Here is a 16,801-nt window from a genome sequence, read left to right as displayed (position 1 = left end):
TTCTAGAAGGATATGTAAGAAGCCAGTGTTACAGAATGGCTCTGAAGAGAGAGGAACTGGGGAACTGGGGGCCAGGGTTGAGACTTTCCATTTTATTCCCCTTTTCACCTTGTGATTTTTCAACCATGTGAAGGCTTTTCCCATTCAAAAATAGTCTTTAAAATAAGTGTCAATATTTGTCAAGGCCTATTGTGTGCCAGGCAGAGCACCCGAGACTGAGATTTAGAGGTGAATACTACACAATCACTGCCCACGAATATCCGATAGTCGGAGAAGAGGTGGTGGGTGTACTATTAGCTACGAAGCATAGCTAAAGGGTGGAGTGCAGATGGGCTGTGGAGTGGAATGGTGGCCAGAGAGTCTGACAGAGGAGGGGTTCAAGTCACAGACCCGCATTAGGCCTGGTTCATTCACTTAGTTGATGAGTGAGCTTAAATAGGTTGTTAAACCTCTCTAGACCTCGGTTTCCTTGCCTAGAAAATGGGAACAATAGTGGTAAAGGAGGGGGAAGAGGAGGAAGAAGAGAAGAAATTATACTGCTGGTGATGATGATGATGATGATGATGATGATGATGATGATGATGAAGGAGGAGAAGGGGAGAGGGAGATGGGAAAGAAGAAGCAGGAAGAGGAGGAGAAGGAGGAAGAGGGAAACAGTCTCAATGGATTGTTGTAGGGATTAAATGAGATAATGTGCGTAAAGTGCTCAGCACAAGATCTGACCCAAGACACACAGCACATGGCCATGACACACATGACACATGACATACAAGGCCATGATTAGTAAAAGTAATATTAGTTGTTATGGCAACACTGAGAAGAAAAGACTCAGAGTGACTAATTCTGGTCTGGGAGATTGGGGAAGTTTGATGAGGATGAGGCATATGAACTGGTTCTTTTTTTTTTTTTTTTAGATTTTATTTATTTATTCATGAGAGACACAGAAAGAGAGATCAGAGACACAGGCAGAGGGAGAAGCAGGTTCCATGCAGGGAGCCCGACGTGTGACTTGATCCAGGAACCCCGGGATCACACCCTGAGCTGAAGGCAGACGCTCAACCACTGAGCCACCCAGGCGTCTCGGAACTGGTTGTTAATGGATGAGTTGGATTTCAGCATCCACACGAAGACTGTCAGCAGGCAGCACAGTCCAGGCAGAGGTTTGGAGCTTCGTTGCTGCTGTTGCCTTTCTCTCTGTTGGCTTTGGTCCATATTGTGAAGCTATGAATCACATGGGAGGAGAGGTGAGGGAAGAGAGGGAGACTTATATTGGAAATGCTAGGTCATGAGGCACCTTGAAGGTTGTAATAATGTTTTTCTTGACTCTCTCTGTCTCTCCATCTTAACACCTGGTCATCCTCTTGTCAAATCAAATCCATCCACACTTTTGTGGAGTGCTTCACGGGTGCAAGACACACATAAACTCACTAGCTCTGCAGAAAGTGGATACGGTGCTTTTAAGGTCAAGAATCATATCATATTTCTTCTTTTTGTCTTTCATAATAACTTGGGAGATAATTCAATATCTGTACAGCTTATGTGACTGTTGATCAAGTGTTCTACTACCTGGATCCAGTGTATCCTGATGGAGGAATGGTAGGTTGAGCTCTGTGTTCCCTTTGTTTCGTTTGTTTTGGGTCTGTGTGTGTGTGTGTGTGTGTGTGTGTGTGTCTTGGGGAGAGAGATACCTTTGTGACTAGGATTTGCCTTAAGATACTGGGTTACAATAAAAATTGAATGTGGAACATATTATGTTGGGATAACATTTTATTATGGGTGTTTATTGCTCTGGTAGTAAATTAAGGAACACTTTGCTGGCTTGAATGCACAAATAGGAATAGTTACTACATATTTTAAGGATGCAATCTAAAACATAAATTTCTTATTTTCCTCTCAGGCATCTAATCCAGCTGACTTGACAGTATCTTGAGATTCTAAAGCAACTTCTCTTTAAATATCTCTTGAACTGTAGGATCATGACATGGTGATGATTAAGAACTACACGGTTAAGAAGTCTAGTGAAGATGTACAAGACTCGGACGCTGCAGGTAATACCTGATTTCACATTTTTATCATCATGACAGTCTTGTTTCCTCAATGCCTGATTTCATGTTTAGTATATATTAACATTCTGAATGTCTTAAATTTAAGTCATGAAAAATGCTAATTTTATCTGCTTTCTAAAATCTTTTTTAAATATTTTTTTTAAACAAAAGGAGGATCTTTCCGATTGATGATAGCAGTAACAAAGATTGTGATACAGAGGATGATGATGGTAAGAAGGTTTGAGAACACATCAGCTGAATATTCACAGGTCTTTCAAGTCTGGGTTCAAATCTTACATCTGCCATTTACCTGCTGCCCACCCTTGAGCAAATGAGCTAGTGTGTTCTGTTTTCTCATCATAAATTAGAAATAACCCTTACTGCTTATTAATGTTTCACAGAGATGACAAAGAGGTCACTTCTTTGGACTGACTCCAACTCTTCAGTGGAGGCTTCCTGTAGAATTATCTTTTAAAAAGCATTCAAGGGAGAACCTGGGTGGCTCAGTGGTCAAGCAACTGCCTTCGGCTCAGGGTGTGATCCCAGGGTCCTGGGATCGAGTCCTGCATTGGGCTCCCCGTGGGGAGTCTGCTTCTCCCTCTGTCTATGTCTCTGCCTCTCTCTCTTTGTCTCTCACGAATAAATAAATAGAAAAATCTTTTTTTAAAAAAGCATTCAAAGGTTAGTATAGGCTCATGAGGAAAGAGCTCAGACATCAATTAGTGATGTCTGCCCTCAGTACAAGAGGGAGAAAGAGCCTTCCAAAGGCCCCAGATCTACTAAATGTGGTGTCAAGAAAGGCAGTTCTGACAATGTAAATAATTCACACATTATTAACCCAGAAGCAATAATGATTTCCACATGATTTTCCTGGAATTGTTTCTCTTCAAAATTATATAGATAGATGGATAGATAGATGAAATATATATGAATATGTAATCTATATCTGTAAATATATATGCATATACAAGTATACCTATATCTATTATCTATCTACCTACTCTATCTATCTATCTATCTATCTATCTATCTATCTATCTATCTAATCTATCATCAATCATCTATCCAATGAGACAGAAAGAGACATTTCAAAGCAACCTATAGCATGAACAAGATTGACTTACATAGAAGCACAGTCTAAACCCTTGGTCAGCACCTATGTGCAAAGCAGGCAGGGTCCACATTCTGCTGGCGTCCAGCCTCCCGTCCTCAAGGAGGCACTCTGCACCTTTGGGTCATATTCCTGCAGCTCAATGGACCTCCCTCTGGACGAGGCTATTCTGGGACACAAACCTTTGGCTGGGAAGGGGGAATTTTTTTTGGTCAACTCAAGAACTTGAAGGATGCTTCTTTCTTGTCTGATTTGTTTCTTGGGTATTTAGAGATGGTTAATTCTAAGCAAAACATAGCTCCTTGCTCTTTAGGAGAAGATATCGTTAAGTGTGTATGTGTGTGTGTGTGTGTATAAATATAAATGTGCGTGTACACGTACACTTAATATATATTTCAAAAGGTCTTTTTGGACATCAAATGACTCTTGCAAAACAACATGTTGATGAGTTAAGTGTAAATGAATCAGAAACATGTGGCTTGAATTCCCTTCAAAATACTCTAGGGTTTAAAATGAGGGGGGAAAAGGTACTTGGAGAAAAAAATACATTTTGGGTCTTGCTGGACCTAAATCATTTGAAAAATAGTTTAAGATGTTTGCTAAATCCAAAAAGCAGCTTTTGCTTCCACCATATGGCAATGTCAAAGTGGCTCTTCAGATAGCTTAAGCCTAATTTTAATTTCTTGCACATGTGGTAAAAACATCTTTGAGGACTCTCTTAAGCCACTGTTCAAGGGAGCACTCAGAGTTTGGGGATTTTTTTGTGCTTCATTTGCATAACAATGCCCACAGCCCCAGCTCCTCTTGTTTCTTAGAAGGGGCAGGGCTTGGTCTGAACTCTTGGACCTACTCTTTGGGCCCTGGCACCTCTCTGGGGTCATCTTTTCTCTCCATGCTCTAGGTTTTGGGGATGGACCCTCTATCCCCCCATCTGACTGGTTTCCGTTGGGAGATTTGCTTTCACTTGGGAGGACATATGTGGGCATTTGGAATATTATTCCCAGGTCTTGCTGAGTTTTCTCTGAGTCCACTCCCAAGTAATCACTGCAGGATGCTCCCTATTAAGAAAACTGGGCAAATTCCCAGGGACTGGGGTCATTAGGCATCGCTTCCAGTGGTTCAAAATATCCCATGATCCTTTGGGCTATCTATCCAGCTGCACAGATTCATCCAAACAGTCCAGGATGAAACAGGGAAAGGTCTGGAACAGTGGTTTTCAATGCAGTGGTATCACTCACTAAGGGGGTGTCAGAAATTTGTGGGGGCCTTCTTTATCTCAGTGGTGTGGGGATGCTACTGGTATTCAGTGAGCGAGGGTTGGGGATGTGAGATGTCCTATAATCAACAGGATGATCTCACCATATGAAAAATGACTGTTTCCCACAGGACTTTCGAATACACCATGAGACAGACATTCATATGGGTGAAAACCTGTTAATAATTAGCTGAGCCCAGAATCTAACCCTGTGTTATATATACATACATACATACATATATATATATATATATATAAAAGCACCAGTCATTTTTTTCTCAATTTCAATGTACCCTGGATTTTCCATACATGCCACTATCATGCAATCCAAGGGAAAATTGGACTTGGCTGTGTTGGTGACAAGATGGAAAAATATGTCACTCACGACAATGCCATTAGCAGGAGTTGAGCTGCCAGCACAGTGGAGCACAGCACGTCCGTATCAGCTGGCACAGTAGCCGCTGCCTTCACAGCAGGCCCACATGTAGGTGCAATGTGGATTATTTGTCATGGTTCTCTTTGTCCTCTTTCTCATTGAGTCTGTGGTTATGGGTGTGCGTGTCTGTGTGTCTGTGTTTGTGAATGATGTGTAGGTTGGTTGTATTATCCACAAATTTGTCTGTAATAGATTTTGTTATCTGCGATTTTCATTTCAGTGTGGTAAAGGGAGTTTACAAAACATTTGTTACAAAAGCTGGCACTGGGGGTGGCTGAGGGGATCAATCTGTGAAAAGTCTGCCTTAGGCTCAGGTCATAAGCACAGGGTCCTGGGATCGAGGTTGGCATCGGGCTCCCTGCTCAACGGGGAGTCTTCTTCTCCCTCTGTTCCTCCCTCCACCAGTTCATGCTCTCTTTCTCGTGCTCTCTCTCTCTAACAAATAAATAAAATCTTTAAAACACACACACACACACACACACAAGCTGGCACTGATTTTGATATGATATAGAAGCCCTGGATGAGCGCCAATAGTGCCAAATAATGATGTAATATGGAAGCAAGAATTAGTAACCCTGGGTGGTTTGTGTCTACCACCAGCTTATTGTGTGATAGTGGTCCCTGAATAAGTCTCTTTTCTGATTTGAGACTCAGTTTCCCCACCTCAACCATGAGAATGTCACACTGATCACTAGGCCACAAACTTAAATTCCTCAAAAGTAGTGACTGTCCAGGGCCATATGTCTTCATATTAAACTTGGAAGAAGATTCTTCACTATATCCTGTAATGGAATATGCCTTCTACCGCTTTTCACAATATAGTTGGCCCTTGAACAGCAACACAGAGGTTGGGGGTGTTGACCTCCCATGCAGTCAGAAATCCATGTAGAACTTTTGATTCCTCTGAAACTTAACTACCAGATAGCCTACAGTTGACCAGAACCCTTCCCAATAACATGAACAGTTAGCCAATTAATACTGTTGAATTTAAATTTTAAAAATGTAAAAAAAAAGAACTCCTTTTGCTGTAAAAAAATACATCTTGTATATATTATATTTTTTTATAACGTATTCTTACCGTCAAGTAGGCTAGAGAAAAGAAAAAAATGTAATTAGGAAAATCACAAGCTAGAGAAAATATATTTATAGTACTATACTGTATTTATTGGGAAAAAAATCTGCATATAAGAGGACTTGTGGAGTTCAAAGCCGTGTTGTTCAAGGGTCATCTATACATGCAATGATTTGGGGTGTTGTTCTTTTTTATCTCTTTATAGAAATATCACCACAGATGGATTTCTCTGGACTTTGAGACAACAGTGTAATGATTCATGACAACTGAGACTTAGCCTTAATGATGAGGTGAGAGAGAGAGAGAGATTGTAGAAAAATACACCAACTCTTCTGTGTCAAAGAAGGAGAACCACTATTCAACTCCTGCCAATGGTTGCTAAATAGGTATGGTTTCATGTCCCCAGATCTTCAAATCATCTAAAAAAAAAAAAAAAAACAAAAGCCAGATATCTGAAGTTTAAAACATCTTCCTCTTGTGTTTAAAAATTGGTTCAGTTAAGAGTGAACTAAATAATACATTAGCCCCCAAGAATCCCATGCTGGTGTGTTAGATTCAGCCCCTAGACCCCCAGTTAGAGACCTCTAGATGAAACGAATGCTAAGATTATAGTTAGCTCTGAAAATCTAGTATTCTAACCCTGGGGTCGGAAGTTTCCCATAAGGGGCCAGAGACTAAATGACTTCCATTTTGCAGGCCATATGGTCTCTGCTACAACTGCTCACCCCCTGTGTGTGTTGCACAGAAGCAGGCTCAGGCAACAGTTACAGACACGGGTGTGCTTTGCTCCAATACGACTTTACAATAAGGTGTGGGCAAGACTGGGCCCACAGGCCACCTTCTGCCGGGCCCTGTTCTAAGAAACAGACCACTCTCTACACAGGGCTGCACACAACTGTGAAAAGCAAAGAGCAGTTGTGTGTGTGTGTGTGTTTTGTTTGGTTTTTTAAATATCATTTTAGAAAATAGTTCAAGATCTCAGGATGCCTGGGTGGCTCAGCGGTTGAGCGTCTGCCTTTGGCTCAGGTCGTGATCTCAGGGTTCTGGGATGGAGTCCCACATCAGGCTCCCTGTGGGGAGCCTGCTTGTCCCTCTGCCTGTGTCTGTGCATCTCTCTCTGTGTCTCTCATAAATAAATTTTAAAAAAAATCTTAAAAAAAATAGTTCAAGATCTCGCTTGATAACACATCTGGGTGACTTCTCTTCCTTTTACGTTCATAAGAACAATTGCATCAATACTACGTCAGACCTTTTCCTTACTTAGACATTTTGTTTTTCGAGGACTAGTTGGGTCACAATGAAATGTCTATAAATATGGGGAAAAATGCTTTATAATAGGCACTCACGTTGGCTAATGGGGATGTGGGAATGCCTGTTTTGCATTTGGATTTCTGATATCATCTACTTACAGCATCTGCAACATCCTCTTTGGTCAAGGCAACGCCAGAAGTCTTGTTGGGAAATAGTGAGAAGCCTGGAGCCTGCCAGATGTTGGGTTGCTGGGTCAGTCAAGGCAGTCCTGGGAAGGAAGATGTCAGGGTTCAAGGCCAATGCAGCATCCCAGCCTGGGCCTAAGGAGCAGCGCTAGCCTCTTTCTCAATAGATGGGTGCCTGAGGCGAGTCATTTAACTTTTCAGCTGTAAAATGAGGAATATGAGCTAATCGATTTCAAAACCTCGACAGTTGCCTAATTCCTAAAATCCCCCACCAAGCCTGCTGACCCAATTCTAAAGGATTCTAGACAATGGTGTATGCTGATAGGTTACAGGATGGGACTAATTGCATGGGTCTGTACTGGGTGTCTGTAGGTTTTATCCACCTCCTGTCCACCTTACTTTCTTTGCATAACAGCACACAGTCTTTCCTGTGAACTATGACCCCGCTCCTATTTTTAGGCCAGAGGGTAAATGTGGGCTGAGTATAGTCACTAGTTCTCCAGAGTGGGCCCATTACCTCATCGTGGCCAAAGCATTCCTTCCTGCTGGCCAGTGATTGGCTCTGTAATGGACATGTGACTCAAATCAGCCCAATGGGAGCCATTTCTAGAAGGTTGGCTGGAACAGTAGGTGGCTTCCCTCATCCAGCTAGAATGGACTACCTGTAAAGACACACATCGGGAACTTACGTATAGCCATCTTTGTCAGAGTAAAGAAAGTCCTTTTCAGAATGAAGCCAACTAGGAGGAAATAGAGCTGAAGGAGGGAGAAGGTAGGTTCAGACAAGGTGGCTTAAGCCTCTGAATGCAGTCATGGCTCAAGCCAATTATATCCCTTGAGTGGACTTCCTAGATGTGAGAAATAAATGTAGTTTTTGTAATTGTACATGACCTTGAATAGATTTTTTTTTCCCACTGGCAACCAAAGGAGTCTTGAATTGAGTGCCCAAATAATAGGGATGTGAGCACAAACACCCATACATGTCCTCAGCCACCTTTAGTAGGGGAAAAGATCTCAGGTTCTAGGGGACTCTCCATGCTTGTCTCAGCTCTGCAGTGCTCGCTGGTCATATGTCTGAGCAAGTAGCTTATCCACTCTGTGCTTCCGTTGTGTCTCCTACCACACAGAGAAATTTGGGTGAAAGGCTCAGAGATAGTCTCAATGATTCATCTCAAAGTGGGCCAACATGGGCCAAGTCTCCAATGCATGATCAGCGAGGAAAGATGTAGCAGCCCCTTCTCAGACAGCTCCTCCAAGGGAGGAGAAGGTAAGAACTCCTCACAATGAATTGCGCACCATGGGTGCTCAAGGCACGTCATTACTACTTATTCTCCTTCTCTTCTCCTCCTCTTGTTCCTCCTCTTCCTTCTCCCCTCCCTTCTCTCCCTCCCCTCCTCATCCTTCTCCCTCCCTCTCTCCATCCCTTTGCTATGGGCCTTGTTCTTCTTCTTCATCCTAATATTAGCATCAACGGTATTTGTATTCGTTTTAACGTAATCATCATTCCTCAAAATTTCTTTCCCGTTATGAATATGTGAAGAACACGGAAAATAATCCAGTCTGTAAACGAGTTTTATAAGGCAACCTCTTTAATTCTTGGGTTCATCTTGAAAATTAATCTGGTGATATCTGACCCATCCGCTTTGTGGAGCAGTTGGAAGACAATAATGGATGTGAAAGAGCTTTGACAATGTAAGCATTGTCCTTACAGAGAACATCCCCTCCGTCCCCCACCCCCTTGGAGTCACTAATGGCAATGTAGTGTTTGGTCTGTGTTTCTCTAGTACCCATAAAAATAAGTGCCATCATAAGGCTAAATAATTTCTCAGAAGAAACAATGCAGCCCTCCCCCCTTTTCTTCAACAAGAGACTTTTCTCCAATAGATTTAATTAGGTCATGGTTCAGTAGACCCCAATAAGGGCCTTAGGAGACTTTGCTCTTGTCCCTTTGAAATGGCATAATCTGTAAAAACCAAAACAGAGACGTACTCCTTATTACACTATTATTTAATCTGGATTCTCTCCAGACTCGGCAGCAGCAGCTTCCAGTGGGGTGGGTGATGGGAGGCTGGCCTCAGAATAAACACCATGTGGTTCCTGGAATTTGGAGACCAGCTCTTTCCACTGCCCTTGCCCTCCCTTCATTGGCAGATCCTGGGTGCCAGGCAGCTTTATTACAACCTGGCCTGGCCAAGGGAGCCACTCTGCCTGTCAACAGTCAGAAGCCAAGGGGAGAGGCCTCGATCCAGGGCTTGACACTGAGCCAAGTCCACCCGTGGTTGCAATGGGCTGCTTCTCCGGTGAGAACAGAGCCTGAAACAATTATGCTTTTGTGCTAGTGGTGACCTGGGTGCTGCCCATTCTGGATTTGACCAGCTGGAGCACAGGAGATGGGTGAAATCTGTCGATGTTCAGGACCCCTGGGCCATGAGCTTGTTTATAGAGGAAGTTCAGAGTCAGCGAGACTAGGTTCAAATGCTGTGTGACTTTGAGGCTACACTTAACAAGCCATTGTATCTTTTTCTGGAAAATGGGTGTAATACGTATTACTCAGACTTTTCTCTGCATTGGGTACAGTAATATATTAAGTACCTACTGAGAGCTTAGGACATGCCACCTGTTTGAAAATCATGAGCAATCATTCCCATGAATAAACTTAAGATTTTAGGCAAGGCTACCCCCACTTATCTGTCTCATCAGAGACAAAAATTAGCCAGAGTTTTGAGCTGTACGTGTCAAGTATACAGATGACAATTTTAAATTTGGCCAAAATTTAACTTTTCACAATTTTTTAAAAATTTAGGGATATAACCTACAAGCACAAAATCTGCATAAATGATACAATTAAATCAAACATGCACATGACCATGACCCACATCAAGCAAAAAAAAAAAATGTATATTACCAGCACCAAGAAGCCTCTAATGTCCCCCCCCCACAAACACCTGCATCCTTAATCTGACTTTTATGATAATCATTTTCCTGTTTTTCTTAATAATTTTGCCACCTATCTATGCATCAATGAACAATATAGTTCACCTTGCTTACTTTTAAACTTCATAAAATGAATCATATAGCATTGCATTATTGTGTGTCTTCGTTCTATCATTGTGATGTTTGGAATATTTATCAAGCTCTTGCATGTAGCTGTGACTTATCTTTTCAGTGCTGTAGAATATTCCATTAATCAGAACTGAAAGATGAAAGAATTGATATCGGATAGCAGCCAGCGCCTGTGTGGGGCAGAGTCTCCAGCAGCAGTCCTCATGAATCCCTCCTCACCTCCAAGTGCTCGGCACCCACTCCAAAAGTGGAGTCTGTTTTCCTTCCCTGAACCTCAGATGGCCTCATGAATTGGTTTGACCAATAAAACACGGAGGATCTCAAGCCCTTGGACTGCTGAATCCAGCCCTTATGAAAGCACTGACAGCTTCTGCCTCTTTGAAGCCAGCACTGACTGAGAAGCCCAGTGACTCTGAGCTCCCCATGCTGTAGGAAAACCCAAGGAACCCACATGGGGAGAGATTGCCATGCCCGAGGAGACCCCAGCCCCTCCAGCCATTCCAGAAGGAGCACCAGCTACCCTTCCACATGCATCTTGGACATTTCAGCCCCAGCAGAGGCGGGGCTGGGGGGAGCCCAAGAATGGTGCAGCCCAGCCCTGCTCACATTGCAGAACTGTCAGAAAGGATATTTTGTCCTTTTAAGTTCCTAAACTTGGGGCCCTTTGTCATGCAGCAACAGCTAACAGGAAAATATTCCTAAGGAGTCAGCTGGGCAGAATTTGTTTCTCTCTCCTTCAGACTTAACAGCCTCTATCTTTGCAAGTTTTACATCTTTGCACTTTGCAAGTGATATTATTTACATCTTCATACATTTTTAAGTGCATCTCACATCACCTCATTTGTCATCATCCTCTCATAAGCCACACGCTTGTACGCGTTTTGTGAAAATGGTGCTGTGGGTTTAGGTCAACAGATGAAAGAAAAAGAAAAAAAAAAGGAAGAAGAACTAAAATCTGTCGCTAACTGCAAAGATGTAAGGGTATGTTTCATTACTTTGTCTTTTTTTTTTTCTAATGAATGGCCGTGCAACCCTATTCTCACAAAAGTGTATTTTGAAATAAAAGCATTAATTTATTTGAGTAAACAGATGGTGGCTTTCACTTTAAAAAGGTACTCGATAGAGAATGCAAACAATAAAACCTGAGTCTTTGCTACCTTGAACTTCGCCCTGAAATGGTTAACAGCCCACCTCCGGTTTACTGCCTTGGGGTATGGGGGAGTCAGAAATAGCAACAAACCTTTCTACATTTGCACAAATGTAATTGCTTCTAATGCTACTTAAGTTTGAAGAAGCCTTAGCATTTTCATTTCACTGGAGCTTTTAGGTTTGTTTCTCCTTTCAAAGGCGGAATGTATTGAATGCTCCATAAAAGAATGACTGCAGAGGGGGTGGGGGGTGGAGGCTAGAAAAACTAACAGCTTTCAAAAATAAAGCTATCCATGTGGGAGGTGGAAAGTAGAAGATCTGTTCAAAGAGGCAGCAGAGGCTGGTTGAATGAATAGGAGGGAGTTTGAACTGGCTCCGCCCATCTGTCTGCAATCACCTCTGGGCAAATGATCTACATTTTCTGAACTCAGTTTTCTCATCTGTAAAATGGGGCTAAGGGAAGCCTCACAAGACCTGAGTGAAGAATCAAAAGTGAATCTACCTAAGGGGTTTAGTCCAATGACTGGCATGAAATAGATCCCCAATGGATGTTAACGCCCTACCGTATAGATAATTTATGGGAGATGGTTTTGGAAAGGCTGGCGATTTGTCTAGACGATGGTGGATTTAGGGACCCATTTCCTCAAAGAAGCCAGAAAAATCGCGAGAGTAAATCATCAACCCCTTGATGGAGATAATGCTGCCTGTCTGGGGCTGCATCCCTAACACCACTTGCGGCCTTGGGCATAATCAAATGCCATTGAGCAATCCTGGAAAAGGATTTTGGTTTTGTTTTGTTTTGTTTTTGTTTTTTAAGGATTTTGTTTTTGTGGTTCTTTCTGGCTTCTACCAGCTGGAGACCCAGGCCTAAGGGAAGGGAGTGAAGTCTTTAGAAATTTTGAGGAGAAAAATTCAGGAATAAGCCATTCACTTGGACAATAAGATGGACCAACATAGATACCACATCTAGGTTTTCCAGGCATTGGTACAAAATCCCCAAAACCCAGCCAAGTAAAAGTTGTAGCTAACTTTTTTATTTTCATACTGAACATGCAAAAGGAAGGAGGAGTTTCTGAAGTACAACCTTGGCTTAATCTTGAATGAGGGGTTTTGTGTTCAATGGACAAGATCGCTCATCTATAAAAATTTCAGAGTCAGGATTTGAATCTAGGCCTAACTCTGTAAACCCATGATTTTTAACCAAAGTGCTCTCTTGCCTCCCTGAAGGAAACCAACTGGATCCTACATAAGAATCTGGGACCAAATGGGAAGGGATTAGAGAGAAGCAGAACAGCTCATCCTCAAGAGTTTATGCTGTGCTTCGAATATGCAGGTCAGAGCTATATGCAGAGGAAGGGTTCCACAGGGAGATCAGATAAGATAGAGGAAGATTGAACTGATGGATGCCAAGAGACCCAAGAAAAGCCCTTCCAAGTGAGGGGAAAACAAGAAAGTAAGTAGCAAGGTTCGAAGTCCTGGTGCTTAAACAAATCAAGCTTGGTGTTCCAAGAAAAGTGTTCAGGATTCAGATCATGGAAAATGAGAAGGGGACCTTTGTGCATGGTGAGGGCAAATACGGCTAGATGAAGGCCCCATGCAGGACTGATCTCAAATCAGCCAGTGGCTTCTGGAGAGTCCAAACACCAAATTTGTCCTATTCCACTTCATGGTCCTATTTGAGATGGGCACCCAGGAAGAAGAAAATCTATGCATGGAAGCCAAGATCACCCAAACAGGGAACCGAGGTTTGAATATCTGTGTCAGATTTCTGTGGATTCTTCAGTAGACTATCTGAATTTTTCTCTTTCCTCTTCTGGGCTCTCTTTCCCTAGCTTTCTTGCTGTCCTTTTTTGAGTACTTTCAGGTAAAAATTAATGTACATGAGAGCATCAGAATCTATCATTTCACTGCATGAGAAACCTTCTGAGACTCTACCCATTAACACCACCTCAAAAGTCCAAACTTCTATAGTCTAGGGTTAGTGTGCGAGTCAAGACCCAAAATAAAATCTGATCCAACCAGTAACTTATCCAGACTTACCTCCCATTCCTCAGCCATCCCTTCCGAATATATGCATTATCTCCCATTTCTGGAATTCCTGAAGTCTTTTGATCACTCCACAGACTTATCAGAATTGGTTCTTCATTGAAGTACTATATGCATATTTGTGGTATCATCTCTGATACAGGTGTTGAAGTTGACAGGGTCATAATTCCCATCTTCTCCCATTTCTCTGCTCCAGCCCTGCCCAAGGACTTGACACTGGGAAGCAGCCTCGATGTTATTGGATACATCCACAGTAGAGAAATAAGTAAATGAAAGAGTTTGTCAATACTCTTGGTTTTGATTTAACCCTGGAATGGGTTCAAAATAAGTACCAAGAGCTGCCTGACAATTCTTTTTCCTGAACTCCATCTTTATACATATAGGAGTGCTTGGTCAACACATTTCTTGGTTAAGATAACTCGAGTTCAAATAACATTTGCAGTGTGCCAGGCTTCGTGCTAGGTATTGAGGATTTAAAGATGATGAAGACACAGTCTTTAACTTAAAGAATCTATATAGTCTAGAAACAGAGTTAAATATGTAGTAAAATATTAAAATAATACCAGCTGCATTTATTAATCATTTACTGTGTACCTGAGACTTCATAAGCATTCTATCACTTATTCTCCAAACCCTGTGAGATTATTTTTGATTCCAGCCATGATGGAGTCACTGATACCAGACTCAATCTCTCCCTCATCCACAAATGTATGAAGCAACTGCTTTCAGACAGTCAAGAGTTGTTTGAGAGAAAGGAACACTCAGGACCACCTCCATGTTCACCCTATTTTCCACTCCCAGCAGAGAGAAGCACAACCAAAGCAGATGGGTAGTGGCCTTGCTGGGCTGAGAAAACAGAGGCAGGAGTTCGGTGTAACAATGCTGCCAGAATTAGTGGAAGAGGACAATAAGAGACAAGAAGCTCGGGGCCCCTGGGTGACTCAGCAGCTGAGCATCTGCCTTCAGCTCAGGTCATGATCCCAGGTCCTGGGATCAAGTCCCGCATCTGGCTCTCCACAGTGAGCCTGCTTCTCCCCCTGCCTGTGTCTCTGCCCCTCTCTCTCTGTGTCTCTCATGAATAAATAAAACAATCTTAAAAAAAGAGAGAGAGATATAAGAAGCTGTATCAACAAGAAACACCACAAATCTGCGTGGAGGTCCCCTTACCTCTGGGCCAAATACTTACTGTGGATTTGCGAGGCAAGACACCAAAGCTTAATGGGGAAGAGCCACTGGCAGGGCCAGGGAAGGGGTGAGTCACAGAGCAACTCCAGAGGGTACCCTGGGCCAGGAGATGTTGGAATTCTGACCAGGGAAGGAACAGAGTATTCTGAATAACCCAAGCAATGGATTGATACCCCCAGGAAGTGCATGCCTTTAGGGATAAAACTCCTCTAGCTTGGGAGATGGAGCTGTTCCCTACCCATGTTAACAAAACCTGACCAGGTCACTCTCTGAGGTCAACCTGAGCATCCAACCCATTAACTACTTTGCCAAAATAAAACTCAATTCTCTTTAAAGGAAGAGAAGACGATTCATATTTTCATTAGCATGGTCTCTGCGAAGAGAAACACACCTAGTATGTAATCATCTAGTTGCTGGAAATGAAAAACATAGACAGAAGATCATTAAAGCAACCGGAAGAAAAAGACATATGGCACACAAAGAAGAATGGAAGAATAAATGCTATCTTCTTTTTTTTTTTTTTAATGCTATCTTCTTATTAAAAAATGATGGAAATCAGAGGCAAGTAATTACATCTTTAAGAGCAAATTAAGGGAGTTGCCTTAAAATACTGTATCCATTGAAAATATCCTTCAATAAGGAAGATGAGCAAAAGACAAAGAAAGCTAAACAAATCTAAATTCATCACCGGCCATCCTGCCTACAAGAAATGTTAAGGAAGTTCCTTAGACAGAAAATTAAATCTACATAAAAGGCTGAAATAGGCCAGATATGGGACATATATGGATAAATATAAATGACTTTAAAAAAAGGTAATTTCTTTAAAAAAACAATTTCTTGAAGCAAAACATACTAACAATATGTTATGGGGTTTGTAATACTTATAAAATTAAAATAATTATAATAATAACATAAAGGGGGGGAGGAGCAAGATGGCGGAAGAGTAGGGTCCCCAAATCACCCGTCTCCACCAAATTACCTAGAAAACCTTCCAATCATCCTGAAAATCTATGAATTCGGCCTGAGAATTAAAGAGAGAACACCTGGAATGCTACAGTGAGAAGAGTTCGCGCTTCTATCAAGGTAGGAAGACGGGGAAAAGAAGTAAAGAAACAAAGGCCTCCAAGGGGGAGGGGCCCCGCGAGGAGCCGGGCTGAGGCCGGGGCGAGTGTCCCCAGGACAGGAGAGCCCCGTCCCGGAGACGCAGGAGCTGCACCGACCTTCCCGGGGGAAAGGGGCTCGCAGGGAGGTGGAGCAGGACCCGGGAGGGCGGGGATGCCCTCGGGTTCCCTGGGACAGTAACAGAGCAACTGCGCCCCGGGAGAGTGCGCCGAGCTCCCTAAGGGCTGCAGCGCACGGCGGGACCCGGAGCAGCTCGGAGGGGCTCGGGCAGAGGAAGAGGCTCCGTGCGGAGGGGGCTGCGCGGTTCCAGGAGCAGCTCGGAGGGGCTCGGGCGGCGGCTCCGCGGAGGGGGCTGCGCGGCCCGGGAGCGCGAATCCACCAGCGCAGGCTCCGGAGCACAGGGCGCCGGGACACAGCCCAGGATCCGGCCTCCCCCGGGACAGGCAGAGGCCGGGAGGGCCCAGGACAGCGAGGACGCTCCTGCCCCAGCTGAGCAGATCAGCGGCCCCGCCCCGGAGCCTCCAGGCCCTGCACACGGAGAGCTTTGTAGTTATTGCAGGAGCTGACTCCAGGGCTGCAGAGCTGGCCCCGCCACTGCCGTTGTTCCTCCTGGGGCCTCACGGGGTGAACAGCCCCCCCTGAGCCCTGCACCAGGCAGGGGCACAGCAGCTCCCCCAACTGCTAACACCTGAAAATCAGCACAACAGGCCCCTCCCCCAGAACACCAGCTAGACTGACTGACAACTTCCAGGGGAAGCCAAGGGACTTAAAGTACACAGAATCAGAAGATACTCCCCGGTGGTTCTTCTTTTTTTTTTTGTTTTGTTTTGTTTTGTTTTGTTTTGCTTTTTGATTTGTTTCCTTCCCCCACCACCTTTTTT

At 43.4% G+C, this 16,801-nt stretch overlaps 2 long non-coding RNA genes across 4 annotated transcripts in view; one reads left to right on the top strand and one right to left on the bottom strand.

Annotated features, from left to right (window-relative positions):
• LOC111092585 overlaps positions 1–15,375 on the bottom strand; it is a 38,377-nt gene extending 23,002 nt beyond the window's left edge. The window contains exons 1-4 of one of the 3 annotated variants that reach the window (XR_005379197.1): positions 13,608–15,373; positions 7,873–8,017; positions 7,329–7,556; positions 983–1,221 (exon numbers count right to left, since the gene is read on the bottom strand). This is a non-coding gene — a long non-coding RNA (uncharacterized LOC111092585). Of the gene's footprint in view, positions 1–982; positions 1,222–6,033; positions 6,339–7,328; positions 7,557–7,872; positions 8,018–13,607 lie in introns of those variants that run through there. The other 2 variants (XR_005379196.1, XR_005379198.1) reach the window with 2 other exon arrangements.
• LOC119866160 lies at positions 7,990–11,437 on the top strand. The gene is made up of 3 exons (XR_005379199.1): positions 7,990–8,127; positions 8,483–8,622; positions 10,522–11,437. It is a non-coding gene; the product is annotated as an uncharacterized LOC119866160 (long non-coding RNA).
• Positions 15,376–16,801: the final 1,426 nt, after the last annotated feature.

Source organism: Canis lupus, chromosome 26 (genome assembly GCF_011100685.1).
Source record: "Canis lupus familiaris isolate Mischka breed German Shepherd chromosome 26, alternate assembly UU_Cfam_GSD_1.0, whole genome shotgun sequence".
Taxonomy (NCBI): Eukaryota; Metazoa; Chordata; class Mammalia; order Carnivora; family Canidae; genus Canis; species Canis lupus.
The sequence above is the reverse complement of the archived record's forward strand: the minus strand, read 5'-3'. Positions and strand labels throughout refer to the sequence as shown.